The following is a 16,786-nucleotide window of genomic DNA, read 5'->3' on the forward strand; positions in this document are numbered from 1 at the left end:
AAGTATGACATTTTTTAGCATTTTAGTAAAAAATAAGTACAAGTTAAATGTATAGATATACTTCAAAATCATCACTCAAATCCCTTTCAAGTGTACTCAATACAATTACAATTAAATTTTGAATGATTTAAAAGGTAGGAAATGAAAAAAGGTTAGAAAGATGAAATTATGAAAAATCATGTGTTGGTGTGTGTCAATGAATAAATGGTCAACAAATAGAAAAATCAAAAGGTTATTGCATGAAGTTGTGTTTACTATAATTTGGTGTACTCACCAATTGTATTCTTTGTTTTTTCAAACAAATAAAAAAGCGATTTTAAACTTACTGTAGCATTCCAAAGTGAAAGTATTATAGCAAATCGGTACTACAATATTACAATTGATATGAAAGTCAAAATTTTATGTCTGGCCATTAGTTACATTTTAGAAATAAAAAATCTTGAATATACAAATTTAATGCTTAAACACAGCTGTTTTATATCATAGCCGATTCATTACAAAAGCTTTACTATTAGAGTGCTTAAACATTTTCAATACAAAGAATAGAAAAAGAAATAGAGTGCTTAGAATTGTTATTCAAATTATTAGCACCTTAATATTAGCCGCTGCAAACTTCATGATCCCACAATTCTCCCAATATTATGATTGAGAAAGGATTGGGCAATGGAAGCGATTGACGGTTAAGGGCTTGAGCAACTTGTCGCATGGTTGGCCGAAGTTGGGGATTGCCATTCAAGCATGCAAATGCTAGCTTTGTAGTGGAGACAACATCTTTTGCAACTTGTCTTACCGGTGGTGAAAGACGTTGGTCTATCACATCTTTAAGTAAAATTTGTTGGTTGTCATTTGGTACCGATGTCGATGTCGATGCCGATGACGATAATGGTAAACATGAAATCAAATCACCAGGATGCCTCCCCATAAATATTTCCATTGTTAGCACTCCAAAACTGTAAACATCACATCTCTCGTCTATTTTCATTGTATAAACCAACTCTGCTTAAAAAAATATATTTAATCAATGTGTTCTATTAAGCAAGAAATATATCTTATCAATACACTATTATGTAAGAATAAAGAATATTGAGAAGATAATGTTGAAAAAAAATTGTAAATATTTAGAAGAATACTTGAAAATTGAAATTCTTAGGTTCTAACAAAATTTTACATTTAGTTCATCACTTTGATATATTGAATATTGAAAAACTAAGTGTTAAACTTCAAAGATTAATTACACATTCGATACTTGAATTATAGTAAAATTCTTAATTCTGATACTTAAAATTTGAAAAATTACAATCATAATACAATTTGAACTTTGTTTTACCGCATCAATTTGCATACAAAACTAACAGTTTTAATTGAATAATGACATGTTTAAAGTGTCTTAAAAAAAAGATACCAATAAATACCTGGAGCTATATACCCGAAAGTGCCAACAAGTGAGGTCCAATTGGAAAAGTCAGGCTTTAAAAGCCTGGTTGTGCCGAAATCTGAGACATGAGCCTCATAGTCCAAATCTAGAAGAACATTTTGCTGGAAACGTCTCGATGAATTATCGGTGGTGAATGGTCATGATGCATATAAGACAAGGCATTGGCCACTCCTTTTACAACATTAAGCCTCTTCTCCCAATCCAACTCCATTGCCTCGTCCTTGTTGCTTAACACCATTCTCAAACTTCCCCTTTCTACAAACTCATAAACCAAAAATGAGTTCTTCGGATGTGAACAAAAGCCATACAGCTTCACAATGTTACGATGCCTTATTTCTGATAAAGCATGAATCTCGTTTTCAAAGGCTTTCAAGTTGTTGGAAATCATGCTATCTTCAGATTGGTGAAGTTTCTTCACGGCAACCACCTCACCAATGGGTAGTACAGCTTTATAAACAGCTCCATAGCCTCCTGAACCAATGCAATTGTTGGAGCTGAAATCTTCAGTGGCTTCAATAATGTTCTCATAAAATATTCTTCCATTATACCCCCACAATGTGAAAAAATCTCCAAGTTGTGCCTCGATTGACTCGGATTTTCTGGTTTGGTTCTTTTGGCAAAGAATAAGGAAACTTCCAGCTATGATAAAAAGCAAAAGAAGAAGACCAAAGAGTGGAAGCACAATGAAAATGATGACTTTGGTGCTTTTTCTATGACCGCTGCTAGTTGCAGTGACAGCACAAGGCATTAGTCCAGTGGCATTACCACATAGTCCCTTATTGTTTCTTAAGGCATCAAATGAAGCCTCATGAAATGCCTTAATGTTAGGAATAGGGCCTTCTAATTGATTGTAAGATATATTCACAACAGTCAAGCTTTGCAAATTATTAAAAGAATTTGGGATGGAACCATTAAGCATATTGTGAGAAAGGTCCAATGTTTCCAAGGAATGTAATTTTGCAAGCTGTTGTGGTATCTCCCCAATAAGTAAATTCTGACTTAAAACTAGATTTTGAAGGCCATTTATGTAGCTTACTGAAAGTGGAATGCTTTCTCCAAGTTTATTCTTGCTCAAATTCAGGTCCAATAACTTTGAGCACTCTCCAAGTTGATTAGGAATCGGTCCACTCAAATTGTTTGATGCCAAGTTAAGATGTTCTAGATTTGAAAGAACTCCAATCTCTGGTGGAATTTTGCCCGAAAGTTGGTTACCACTTAGCAAAAGTTTGTACATCAATGTCAATGCTCCCAATTCCTTGGGAATCTCACCAATGAGATGATTTGAAGAGACATCGAGTTCGTGTAATTGAGTTGCATGCTTCAGCTCAGGTGGTATCTTTCCAGAAATGTTATTATTGGAGATTCGTAGGCTTGTTAGATTATGGCATTGCCCCCAGTTTGGCGAAAGTTCACCATAAAATTTGTTGTTGCTTAATGCAATATAATTCAAATTAGGATATATACCAAAAGCTTCTGATATATTTCCTGTCAACTGGTTTCCTTCAAGCCTAACTCTGTATAAGCTTTTGCAGTTTCTTAAACTTGATGGGATTGGACCCCTCAAATTGTTGTTCATAGCCCCAAGCCATTCGAGTTGTCCACCGTAGCATACATTCTCCGGTAATGGACCACTGAAATGGTTGTCCGATATTTGGAATGATTCCAAATGAGTAAGATTGCTGAACGAAGGAATTGGCCCTGATAAATGATTATATAGAAGACTTAACTCCACAAGCTTCGTCATGTTTCCAACTGAAGCAGGGATTGAACCAGAGAACATATTTTCACCAAGGTAGAGGGCAGATAAGCTGGTCAAGTTTCCTATGGAAGCAGGGATTGAACCAGAAAACATATTTTTATAAAGGTAGAGAGTAGATAAGCTGGTCAAGTTTCCTATGGAAGCAGGGATGACACCAGTGAGATTATTACTTAACAACTGCAACGTGTTAAGAGATTGAAGCAATCCTATTTCATTGGGGATAGAACCAGAGAGCTGATTTTCATACAGATAGAGCCATACCATGTTACTTAAGTTTCCTATAGATGTTGGGATAGGACCAGTTAGTTGGTTGGTTGAAAGATCAAGCATATTAAGTGACTTCATCATTCCAACTTCTTTAGGTATGGAACCATTGAGCCTATTGTCAACGAGGATAAGTCGGGACAAATTGTGCAAGCTTCCAATGGAAATAGGTATTGGACCGGTGAGATTGTTTGCATTAAGGGCAAGTATAGAAAGTGAACTCAACCTTCCGATTTTAGAAGTAATACTTCCAAAGAAATTATTCTGTGACAAGTCAAGCTCAGTGAGCTTGGAAAGGTTGCAAACCTCTTCAGGTATAGAACCACTTAGATGGTTAACATAGAAATAGATCTTGGAAACTGAACTCAACCTTCCTATTTCTTGTGGAATGGAACCATTGATCTCATTATTTGATAAGGAAATCAACTCAAGACTTCTCAATAAGGAAATTTCGGATGGAATATTCCCAGAAAAAGTATTGTATGACAAGTCAAGGTGGGTGAGCTTGGAAAGGTTCCCAATCTGTGAGGGAATGGACCCATACAGTGAGTTGTTACGAAGGTTAAGCCACACCAGGTTAGGGAAGAAAAAAAAGTTAAGACTATGAAGTGTACCTTTCAAGTTCAACATATGATCTGGAAGGCTTAGATCGGTGATGGTTCCATCCATGTCGCAAGTGATTCCCACCCAGTTGCAATGGTTGCCTCCAACCCACAAAGAAGAGAGCAAAGTTTGGGTGTTGTTGTCAAGACTAGCTTTCCATTTTAGAAGAGTTTCCGTTTCATTTGCAGCAACGGAGGATGAAGAAGCAAAAACAAAGGGAGGCTGATGCAGGACGACTATGAGGAAGAACAGGGCTTTGAATGGTATCATGAAAGATGCCATGATTTGGATGGTTCAAAAAGTATTGTTTGTTAATTGTTGTAAATTACATTGGCTGGCATGGCGAGGTATTTATGCAAAAAACTAGCGCAATTCAGTCACTATGAAACATCCAAATTAAGTGAAAAAATGTAACTTCAACATTGTGAATCTTTTACGTTTAAATTAACTTTATTAAATTTTTTTATAAAAAATTGTAACATAAAAAAATTATAAATATTGATATTTAAATTTTAGATTTATTGTTATTGTATAAATTAATTGAATTAAATTTTAAACTTTCCCATCAATATTAATTTTTTATATTTTATTTTTTTATAAAGTAAATAAAAGATTATTTTAGTTTAGTTAATTTGCACTTATTTTAATCAAAAGTAAAGTTTAAAAAAAATTCATGATAATTAATTTAAATAAAAATTATATGATACATCAATCAAATTAAACTTGATAAATGAGTTTATAGGATTATTACATATCATTAGGTCATAATTAAAAAAATAAGTATGTAAAAAAATTAACAAATTAAAAATTATTTAATATAAATTTTATAAATTTTATAAACAAAATTAACAAATTAACATGTATTTTATAATAATATATTTACAAAAATATATAAATTTTTAAAAATTCTATCATCAATATATATATGCATATAAAATAATAATTCAATTATTAAATATAAACCATAATTCAATAGTCAAGTCAATATATAAAACAATAATTCTAAAATATACGTAAATTTTTATTCATTTAATTTAATTAAAGTATCTTTCTTTTGGCCACCCATTTTTAATATGTTCATAGTACCAATTAAATTATAAATTGCAAGATACATAAGAATCGTTAATATTATGGGCAACATAAAAGATTTACGATTCATTTGGACGGATAATGAGATTGGTCCTCATAAGATTAAAAATAAAGATAATGATAAAATTAATTATTGTAACAATAAGATTAGATATGCAACTATGAAATTAAAATCAATAATTGAATATGCATTTCAAGTAAAAGTAACTGTAGTAGTAATGTGAAAATAAAAAATGATTACTTTAGACATTAATCCACTAACAAATTAAAAAATTATTTTAATACATATTTTAATTTTATTTAATATATAAAATATAAAAAATTAATTATTTAAAGATATAATAAAAAATAATAATGAGAGTAGAAACAAAATATTAATTTTAAATTTATTATAATTATTTTAATCTTAATAAATTTTTAAAGAAGGGGTAAAATGAAATTAAAAGAATTTTATGAAGACAAAATGTCCAAAATGGATTGCGGTGAGTTATTACATCCTTTTTCACCAATGGAGATTATTCCTCTGACTGAATCGCACTGTAATAAAGTTATTCAAATGGATAATCACAGCGGGAACGTGTTTTAATTTCTATGTAGTTTCTTATTATTTTTTTTTAATGAATGCTTGTATTGTGTTAGGTCTCCTTTAAATATGATCTTTTGTAATATTATCTTTGAATATTTCAAGATGATATTCTAAAAAGACTTCTTAGAATGTAAGTCTCCTTAGTTTAGTTTACAAGTATTTTTTTTATGTCAAGCTCTATCATCTTGGAATATTACAAAAGATCATACTCTAAAGAGACAAAACCCAACACAAACATTCTTTAAAAGAGAAAAATTAAGGAATTACTTGAAAAAAAATTTTTGGTCGAAATTACTTGAAAATTTTCACTCTATGCTTAGTAAACTTCTCAATGGATAAGAAATAAAGTCGCTGGTAATTTGGCCAAACGTGCACTTCAATTTCAAATAGAGGATTTTATATATAGCAATAGCATGGATTTTTTTTTTTGGGTAATAATAATTTTTTTTAGGAGTGATAATAATTTAAATTGGATTAGATTTAATTCGTTTTTTTAGAATATATAATATTACAAATTTTAAAAATTTGATCTGAATTCGAATTAATCCTTTTTTTTTAAATTGATCTAATCTAAACCAAATTTTATTAATTCGGTTTTGTTCATTGGTTTTTAATTTTAAATTTAATTTTTTATATATTATTTTAATCTAATTTTTAACATATTTAAAGAGATTTATATAAAATAAATATTTTTATTTTATAAAAATTTAAAAATAGATATAAAAATTAATAAACATATATAATTGATTCAACTTTTTTCAGATCTTAAATTTGATCTAAATTTAATATATATATATATATATATTTAATATCTAAATTTGATCTAAATCAAGTAAAAAATTTGATCTAAATTGAATTTAATACCATGATTTGAAATCAATTTTTAATTTTTTTTCACCATTAACTTTTTATTATAATTCTTGCTTATTCACTTTTATTCTACATATAAAAACTGTGACCCAAGATGGATCATAGGAAAGAGCCTGAAGGAACTTGTCTTTCAAAGTAAGTTATTAAAAAAAGTAATGCTACGAGATAAAGAAAGTAAGACTCCATTATTTAGATAAATGATAAGATTTATTATAGTAAGATTAAAAATAGAAATAAAAGTTATTGTTAGTATGATTAAAAAAAAAGTTATTATAATTGTGATTGAAAAAATTTTAATAAAAAATTTATATTGAATAAATCCCATTAAAATTAATATTTAAATTTAATTAATAATACGATAAATTCAATCATATTACATAAAAAATGTGATCAAATTCAAATTGATACTAAAGTGTTAAAAATAGATTAAAATTAATTCAGTTGGCAAAAAAAAATTTTATTTTATAAATAAAACTAAAAGAAGTACATTTTGATTATATTATTTTGATGAAATTGTCACAATCGGAGATATATGTAAATATAAATTAATTGTATAAATTCAAAATTGAGATCGATATAAGTGGTTAAAATTTAAAATATAAACATAAAATATTTAAATTTAAATTTTTATAATTTTTTATTGATAAATAATTTATAAATTTAAAAAATTTTAAATGATCTGTAAATTTTTTTTATAGATTAACGGCTAACTTTAAAAAATTTCTCCTACTTTTAAATTTTTTTTAAAAAAATATTAATTGTTTAAATTTAAAATATAAACAGAATTTTTTTATAAACAAAGTTGTCGTTTGAAATAAAAAAAATGTTATAAGTGTTATTTTTTAAAAATAATTTTATAAATTAATTAAATTAAATTTTGAATTAATATCGTCGTATAAAATAGAACTTTTTACATCATTGCTTACATCAGATATTTAAATAATTGATTCTCTCTTAACAGCTGTATGTCATTATAAATGAGTGGTTCAAGTAGCTCAAAACTTCTTTTTCTTTCTGACTATAGGTACGACTGTAAAATTCTACTTTCTTCACAAGTTGGCAATATCAATTCTGAGTTAAATTTGTAATGGGGAATGGTTTTTACCCAAACTCCTTTCTTTTTCACATGATTATTATCTTGTAAATCTGAGGAACTGTAGTTGCTTTGTCCTTGCTGTTGATGGACTTGCTGAGATGCCTGATTTCTTTTCCTTGTTGATATCTTTGGGATTGGATGCCTCTCTGTTTCAAGATTTGACATTTGGTATCTCATGTTTTGGTGACTCATCGGTTTGTACTGATTTTCACTCCTGTCGTCAATAATTTTATTGCCCTTCGCACGGACTTTAATTTCAGCATTTTTTTTCAACGTATATGGTTGAAATTCCATTTGCTGTAAATTTGGATCTATCATAGAAGTCCCATGGAATTGTTAAATTCATTGAACAATTCTTCCTTGACAGAATTTAATTTCTCAATAAGTTTTGCAACATGAATTGCTAAATTTGCCATTGATTCTGCCATATTTTGGATACTAGGTTTGCCATTATTCCTTCAAATATTTGCTCCTTATTATGATGTATTCAAATTGAATCTATAAATTATTAAATTTGAGTTAAATTTAACTTTGATTTGAGTTTAATTTAAATAAAAAATTTAAAATTTGATTCAAATTTATTCGATTAAATTATTTTTTTATCAATGAGTTTTTAAATTAGTTTGTAATTCAATTAAGTCAATCAATTTGATTTGACTAAATTTAATAAAATTATAAATATTAATATTAAATATTATATTTTATCATTCATATATTATACTTATATATATATATAAACTCTATTAGTTTTATGAGTCAATGAGTATTAAATTTTTTGAATCCAATTTGATATGTATAATTTTTTAAAAATTATTATAAACATTAATATTTTAAAATAATGCATTTTAAAATGTTTTCATTTAATTTTTTTCAAAATTATAAAAAATTTCATTTAAACACATTTTATAAATTTTAAATATATCATTTTGTATTTTTGAAAATAAAAAACTTAGGGATTTAAGTGGAAGCGAAATGATACCATGGAGAGCAAGTGGGAGCGAAATAATAGAGGGTGATAATTAAAAAAAGAAAAAAGTGATTGGGAGATGATTATTTTTTTTTTTGTTAATAATAATTTTTTTAGGGTTATTAATGGTTTAGATTGGATTGGATTTAATTCGTTTTTTTAGAATGTATAATATTATGATTTTTTTAAATTTGATTCGAATTTAAATTGATCTTTCTTTAAAACTAATCTAATCCAAAATGAATTTTAACAATTTCGATTCGATTCATTAATTTTTAAATTTAATTTTTTATTTATTATTTTAATATAATTTTTAATATATTTAAATAGATTTATATAAATAATTATTTTTATTTTAGAAAAATTTTTAAAAATTTAAAAACTAATAAACATATATAATTTGATTCGATTTATTTTTTTTTTGTTTTTCACATTCAGATTTTAAATCAAACCCGAACTTAATATATAAATTTAATATCCAAATTTGATTTAAATCAAATAAAAAATTTAATTTAAACTGGACCCAACACTACAATTTTAAATTGATTTTAATTTTTTTCACCATTAACTGTTTATTGTAGTTCTTGCTTATTCACTTTTATTCTACATATAAAAATTGTGACCCGAGATGGATCATGTGAAAATGCCTGAAAGGACTTGCCTTTCAAAATAAGTTATTAAAAAAAGTAAAATTACAATATAAAGAAAGTAAGATCCATTTAGATAGATAGGTTGTGAGATTTATTATGATAAAATTAAAAATAAAAATAAAAATTATTATAATTATGATTAAAAAAAATTACTGTAACTGTAATTAAAAAGTAATTTAATAAAAAAATTATACTGAATAAATCTTGCTAGAGTTAACATTTGGATCAATTGGTGGTGCAATCAGTTCAATCATATAGCATCGAAAGTGTAGTAGAATCCAAACGGGCACTAAGGCATTAAAAATTGAGCCTTAAACAAATTAAAAAAAATTTTGTAAGTGAAATTTTAAAATCATACACATTTCAATCTCAATTTCTAAAATTTAATATCTATTTTCTTTTTATTCAAAAAAAATTAAATTTTTTATCGAATTTGGATAAAATTGATATTTTTAATGCAATAAAAATTATTTATGATCTATTTAAATAGGTAATAAGATCGATTTAGATAAGATTAAAAAGGTAAGATTAAATATTATATCTGTAAAATTAAAATTAATTATAAATATATAATTTTTGATGAAAATGAAAGATAGATGTGACTTACTTTTTTATTTTCAACCGTAACATTTATTTTTGTAATAATAGAAATGACTTACTTTTTTATTTTTAATTAATAATATATATTGACTAATTAAATTGTAAAAAGATTGTCAACAACTAAAGAAAAATGTTTAAGTGAAAAAAACAATTGGAATATATTTATTTCTTTATGTAATAAACATTTAAAACAAATCCAATCAAGTTATACTTCACAACAAAAGAAAGCCTTTGAAAAATGTTATTACTGAAGTTAAAACTATCTAAACAAGTAACCGATTTTGATTTACGAAAGTTAAATGACGTGGTTTCACAAAATTTGAAGGGAGGGAATGCGGTTATTATTTTGACTGTTGCTAGTATTTCCTTTCATTTTAAATCAGGTCTTGAGATAAAATTTTGTAAGTAAAATTGTGAATTTTTTATTAAATATATCAAATTAAAGCTAAACTTAAAATTTTATATTGATAAATTAAAAAAAATCATGTTACATAACTCAAATTAAGCATTTAAAATAAAAAACATAAAATAAAATTTTTTTAAAAGGCAACTGATTTAAAATTAATTGATCTTAAATAAAAGGTTTTTTATAATAAAATAAATTATTGTGCCGTTGGTATCAATAAAGACAACAATAGCAACTAAATACAAAAATATATAGTATGAATAGTATATATTTTTAATAAATTATTGCATATTGGGCTAGTAAAGTTCTAGTTAATTAATCCTAACACTATTCAAAGTAAATATAATATAAGTTATTTTTTACGTCTATGTGATATGTTCTGACTTTAAATAAAAAAATCTTTTCATCATAGACTTTTTAGTACAAAAAAATTGATGTTAATTTAATCAATGGATTAAAATTTTAAGGAGAGAAAAGTAAAAACATAAAAAATATGTTAATATGAATTTTTTTTAATGTATGTTTGATAAGAAAATTTGAAAAATAGATCAAAAATATATTTTTATTTATTATTTGGTAAATATACTCTTTAATTTGTAAACTAAATCAAGATATAACATGAAATGAAAAAGTTAGAATTGATTTTATTTCATATAAGATTTGGAGTTTTGATTCGTATAATATTTTATTTACTATCTTGGAATCAAGTTATTTAATAATTAAAACAAAATTATAATTTTAAAGTCCATACCAATTTTTAAAATATAAATAAATTGATTAAAATTTTTAATTAAATTATTAATTTTAACATTAACTTATTAGTAGTTTTACCAACACGTTAAAAATAACCAATTTAGATGAACTTTTTAAAGTGAAATTTGAAAAATTCTTTACAAAAAGTAATTTAATAAAAAAGTTAAATTGATAAATTGATGGATTTCAAAAAAATCAATAAGAATGTAAAAAGAAATCAAATATTATTTATAATTCATTTTTGATCGGTGCTTATTCAACGATAAAAATATTATTTAAAAAATTTATCAAAATTTTTTTTTTAATTTTACACACTTAATTTATGAAACAAAATCTTTTAATTTATAGATTTTTATTTTTATTTTTATTTAATCATTTTTTTAATATTTTTGAAATAAATTTAAAATGATTTTAGATTTTAGATTTTATTCATATCCCTTTGAACATTTTTTTATTGGGTTTATCCTGTTATTTCATTTAGGATGCAATTATATATTTTAAAATCAATTTATGCAAAATACAACATTATTTCATTTTCTATGAAACATCTACATCAAGTGAAAAATACAACTTTAAGATCGATAGGTCTTTTATGTTTAAATTAATTTTGTTGGATTTTTTTAATAAAAATGTTACAATATAGAAAAAAAAATGTAAATACTGTTATTTAAAATTTAAATTTATTGTGATTATATAAAATAATTAAATTAAATTTTCAATTTTTTCATAAATATTGATAATTGATTTTTTTTCTTTTATAATGTAAATAAAAGAAGATTTTAGTGTAATTTGCGCTTATTTTAATCAGGTTAAAAAATTTTAATGATAATTATTTTAAATGAAAATTATCTAATACATCAATTAAAATTTTAAACTGTAATAATTAAAAAAAAAAAACTAAGTACATAGATAAATTATGGATAAAAACTGATAAAATATAAGTTTTTTAAATTTTATAAAAAAAATTAAGAAATTGACATGTATTTTGTAATAATATATTTATAAAAATTAATAAATTTTTAACAACTCTATCTTCTATATATTTATATAAAATAATAATTCAATTATTAAAGGAAGATACCAACTCTATAAATCATAAATCATCAGTCAAGTCAATTTATAAAATAACAATTCTAAAATATGTATAAATTTTTATTCATTTAAAGCATATCTTCTATCCAATATGGAGTCCTATCCAATTTTTTGACCTCTCATTTTTAACGTGTTTATGGTGCTAATTAAACTATAGGTTGGAAGATACGTAATAGTTAACAATATCAACATTATGGTGCAATAAAAAAGACTTAAATGAATTAAATGAAATTATGTAAGTTTATTAAATTTTTTATTAAAATAATTAAATAAAATTAAAAAATTAAAAGTTTTTTTTTTGGCATGAATGAATCAATTTATTCATTAAAAAAAAAAAAAACAGATCAAGTCTACTTCAAAAAACAAGATCAATCAGTTTAAATGTAATAATAGTTTAACCAAAAATACTTAACCATAATAAATTTAAATGATTTCGAGACCCCAAGAATTACACACAGCTCGATCTTTAGAGGGAATACAATCCAAAAGTGAGTTACCAAATTTTTATTTAATTGTTTTCTTGATGGAACCAAAAATGGCATAAATTAGAAGATTTTATTACATATCAATGTGCAAAACTATCTAATATAAATTTTATAAACAAAATTAAAAAATTAACATGTATTTTATAATAATATATTTATAAAAGTTAATAAATTTTTAAAAACTCTATGGTCAATATATATGTATATAAAATAATAATTCAATTATTAAATGAACATACTAGTGCTATAAACCATAAATCAACAGTCAAGTCAATATATAAAATAATAATTTTAAAATATGTGTAAATTTTTATTCATTTAATTTGGTTAAAGCAAATCTTTTATTCAATATGGAGTCTTATCCGATTCTTTTGGCCACCCATTTCTAATATATTCATGGTATCAATTAAATTATAAGTTGAAAGATTTGCAAGAATTGTTTCAAAAAAGACATATAGTTCATTTGGATGGGTGATGAAATTAATTATAATAAGATTAAAAATGAAATCAATTACTATAATGGTGAGATTAAATACATAAGTGTGAGGTTAAAATCAATAATTGAATATGTATTTAAATGCAAAAATAATGATAGTAGTGATGTGAAAATAAAAAATTATTATTATGGACATTAATCTATTAATGAATTAAAAATTATTTTAATACATATTTTAATTTTATTTAATATTAAAAATATTAAAAATTAATTATTTAAAGATATAATTAAAAAAATAATAATGTGAATAGAAATAAAATATTATTTTTAAATTTATTATAATTATTTTAATCTTAATAAACTTTTAAAGAATGGGTAAAATGAAAATAAAAGAATTTTATGAGAACAAAAATGTCCAAAATGGATTGCGGTGAGTCACTGCATCCTTTTTCACCAATGGAGATTATTCCTCCGATCGATGCCACATAGGATTAATTGCACTGTAATAAAATTATCCAAATGGATAATCACAGTGAAATTATAGTAAAAAGGTACTTACTCACACTACAACGAAGTTACGGTGTAATTCAAATTGAGCTTTAAATGAATTAAAAGAAATTTTGTAAGTGAAGTTTTAAAATTTTACACATTTCAGATTCAATTTCTAAAATTTAATATTTATTTTATTTTTATTCAAATAAAAAATTAAATTTTTCATCGAAATTGGATAAATTAACACTTTTAGTGTAATAAAAATGATTTGGGGTCCATTTATATGGGTAATACGAATAATTTAGATGAGATTAAAAAAGTAAGATTAAATACTATATATATAAAATTAAAATTAATTATGAATATATGTATTTCGATGCAAATGAATGATGACAGTGAATTTAATTGTAGTTAGAAAAGAAATAATTATTAACTATATTAGATTACATATAAATTTTAAATTATTTAATATTTATAAAATTAATAAATATTTGAAAATTCATCAAATTATTTTTTATCAAATAATAATTTTATTGATAAATAATTAAAAATTAAAAAATAATAATATATTAAATAATATTTTTTCTTTAATTTTTTATTAATGATGTAGTTATCTATTTTTAGTTAAAATAATAATATAATATAATACTAAATTTTATTTTTAGTTTATAATATAATATTTAGTTATTAATTTTTTATATAATGATAAAATAATAATTTTTAGTTAATAAGATAATAATAATTTTATATATTTATAAGTTTATTATATAACAAAAATTTTCATTATATTAAATTAAAAAATTATTTCATAATTTATTAATTAAAAATAAAAAAAAATATCAAAAGTCTCAAAAGTTTATTGTGGTGAGCCACCACACCCCCTTTCCCATCAATGAAGTTTAAGTCTTCCGTTCAAGCAAAATCAGATCGTGCCTTCGCTATCTAAACAGCAAAGTGAAGTACCATTGTGTCAAAAAAAACGCTTAAATGCATTAAACAGTGACTGACGGGGCAGTTGGAAAAACACTTTGGATGTTGTGAAACACTTAGTTGCATTAAACGCTTAAATGCATTAGACGTCATTCAAGTTGTGCAACTTAAATTCAGGTGCCTGTTATTACAAGTTGTTTAATATCTTTGATCGTGAGATGAAAAGGATAAATCATTATTTTTGACCTTTTCAAATATCAACTTTTTTTTTCATAATAATAGAAATGACTTAATTTTTTATTTTTAATTAATAATATATATTGACTAATTAAATTGTAAAAAAATTTCAACAATAAAAGAAAAATGTGTAAGTGAAAAAAAATTGGAATATATTTATTTCTATTTGTAATAAACATTTAAAACAAATCCAATCAAGTTATACTCCACAGCAAAAGAAAGCATTTGAAAAATATCATTACTGAAGCTAAAATTATCTAAACAAGTAACTGGTTTTGATTTACAAAAGTTAATTGACGTGGCTTCACAAAATTTAAAGTGTGGGAATGCGGTTGTTAATTCGACTGCTTCTATTATTTTCCCTCATTTTAAATGAGGTTTTAGATAAAATTTTATGAGTAAAATTGTGAATTTTTTATTAAATATATCAAATGAAAACTTAAACTAAAAATTTAAATTGATGAATTAAAAAAATCATGTTTAATAAATCAAATTGAGCATCTAAAATAAAAAAAAATTTAGAAGACATTCGATTTAAAATTAATTGACTTTAAATAAAGAGTTTTTCATAATAAAATAAATTATTATGTCGTATGATATCAATAAAAACAACAATAGCAATAAATACAAAAATATATAGTATGAATTGAATGACTTATAATTTTTGATAATATTGATTAGAATTTTATAAATTATAACAACAATATAATTTATAATTGATTTTTTGACATATAAAATTATTATCAATTTTAATAAATGTAGAAAGATATATAAGCAGATGTTGCTAATGGAAAGCCAAAACAAATTGCAACCTTGATGTCATAACGTCTAGATCCGGGGATCTATCGCTCGACATTGACTTTAGGGAGTCGCCACCAATCTTTTTTATCTAGGTGCGATTGGCCACCTAAGGAATCTGTCCTTTTAAGGAACACCTAAGTTTAAGAGTCCCCAAAAGAATAGGTTCAGGTCTACTAACCAGAACAGGGTTCGGGAGTTCGGTTACGTGTGAGGAAGGTTATAGCACCCTCACAACGCCCATCAAAAGATGGTACCAGCTTAAATTTGTGTTATCCAAAAGCCTTAAAATTTTACCAAGTAATTAGTTGTTGGAAATGATTCTCAATTGACTCTAATACTTTTAGCAGAAAATTGAGAAAATTCCCTCACCTCAGGAGTATGCAAGAAAAACTACTGTTTCACTTGCAGGGGCTCCGTCGTCGGATTTATTAAAGAAAAAACAAAATCATCCAATTAATTATTGGAAATTATTCTCAATTAACTCTAATACTTTTAGCAGAAAATTGAGAAAATTCCCTCACCTCAAGAGTATGCAAGAAAAACTACTGTTTCACTTGCAGAGGCTCCGTCGTCGGATTAATTAAAGAAAAATCAAAATCATCCAATTAATTATTGGAAATTATTCTCAATTGACTCTAATACTTTTAGCAGAAAATTGAGAAAATTCCCTCACCTCAGGAGTATGCAAGAAAAACTACTGTTTTTACTTGTAGAGGCTCCGTCGTCGGATTAATTAAAGAAAAAAGAAAAAAAAATCAAGATCAAAATCAAAGTCAAATAAAAAAAAATTCAAAAAAAAAAAAAAAAAAAAAACCTGGAGCGGCTCGGATCGCGGCTCGGCTCGGCTCGGCTCAAGGAAGAGAAAACGGCTCGGGGGAGCGGCTTGGCGGCTTGGCTCGGCTCGGCTCGGCTCGGAGGGGTGGCACGCGCGGGTCAGAAAGCGGGTCGACGCCCGGGTCGGGTCGGGTTCGGCAAAACGCGCGGATCCTCTGAGTTACTTAAGGCCAAAACGACGTTGTTTTGGGAGGGTATAAAAGGCAATCCCCTTCGTTTTTTCGGCAGAATGCTCCTCCCTCTCTCTCTCTTCTTCCCTTTTTCTCTTCCTTCTCTCTAAAAACCGAAGAACACCGGTGCCGGATTCTGGGAAATTTGGCCGGAATCTGGAAATTTCGCCGGAAGTTGGCCGGAAGATCGCCGGTTTCTGGGATTTTTCGCCGGAAACTGGGTTGGTCGCC

The 16,786-nt window shown here is 25.3% G+C and overlaps 1 pseudogene; it reads right to left on the minus strand.

The window, feature by feature from the left end:
* Positions 1–373: 373 nt before the first annotated feature.
* On the minus strand, positions 374–4,389 carry LOC111301120 (uncharacterized; annotated as a pseudogene).
* Positions 4,390–16,786: the final 12,397 nt, after the last annotated feature.

This window comes from Durio zibethinus, chromosome 19, assembly GCF_047325235.1.
Source record: "Durio zibethinus cultivar Kanyao isolate XHJ-2024 chromosome 19, ASM4732523v1, whole genome shotgun sequence".
NCBI lineage: Eukaryota > Viridiplantae > Streptophyta > Magnoliopsida > Malvales > Malvaceae > Durio > Durio zibethinus.